General features: G+C 41.6%; 1 long non-coding RNA gene across 1 annotated transcript; it reads right to left on the bottom strand.

The window, feature by feature from the left end:
- LOC107735593 (uncharacterized) lies at positions 1-443 on the bottom strand. The gene is made up of 3 exons (XR_001639455.1): positions 360-443; positions 138-251; positions 1-34 (listed from the first exon to the last, which is right to left on the bottom strand). It is a non-coding gene; the product is annotated as an uncharacterized LOC107735593 (long non-coding RNA).
- Positions 444-866: the final 423 nt, after the last annotated feature.

Genomic DNA, 866 nt, shown 5'->3' with positions numbered 1-866 from the left:
GAAGAACTCCCGCGATGGGCCGCTGTAATCCAAACTATAGGGAACGTGAACGCAATATTTTAGATCAATTAAGATCCAAGTTCTGGTTTGTATGTCTGTCAATAACATGCATGTGAATGAGAACACAGTGGACTGACCCTTCCTCTCCTACAAAGGTGATGTAGAGCTTGTTTCTCTGGAGCTCTTTGCGTGAGTAGGCCATAACTTGATTAAAGGTGCCTTCCAGTAGATGTTCCCTTCTGATGATGAGCCTCGATAGCAACACAAAATGAAACCAAATCAAAATCAATGTAATATCTATCTATCTATCTATCTATCTATTTATCATGTCTGTCCATCCATCCATCCATCTAACACACTTGATTTTTCCTGGTCCCTGGCCGTAACCTTTAGCCTCCAGCTTCCTGTAAAAATTGCGAAGTTTAGCCTCAAAGTCTCTGCGGTATGGAGCGGGCGCTCTGGCCCTCTGCAAGCCTGTCAAAATACATAATACCACTGCATAAAATTACACACTGGTCTATTTTTGAACATTTCCTCATTTAAAAATGTCATACAATGTATTCAAATGAAATAAAAGTGGGCAAGAAGCCAAAGAAAAGATACATTTAATGCATCTAAAATTTCTAGGGGCCTCAATGTGAAACAACAAAGCAAATGGAGCAGGGATGGCAGCACCATGCTGTGAAATAATTTTACTCATACTCTGAGTTTCTCATCAAACACTAGTGTACCGAACAGGCTCATTAAACTGCGCTAGCACATTCTGTGCAGCACAGCAGGACGTCCGCCATGAAATTAAGTCGCTTTAACTCGTGTCTCGCTGGGGTGTGAGTGTATGTGATCATGCTCAGTTCAGAAAGAACCAT

The sequence above is a fragment of the Sinocyclocheilus rhinocerous genome, unplaced genomic scaffold (assembly GCF_001515625.1).
Source record: "Sinocyclocheilus rhinocerous isolate Xijiao unplaced genomic scaffold, SAMN03320098_v1.1 C36159307, whole genome shotgun sequence".
In the NCBI taxonomy this organism is placed as follows: Eukaryota; Metazoa; Chordata; class Actinopteri; order Cypriniformes; family Cyprinidae; genus Sinocyclocheilus; species Sinocyclocheilus rhinocerous.
Note: the sequence above shows the minus strand (reverse complement) of the source record. Positions and strands in the feature narration are given on the sequence as shown.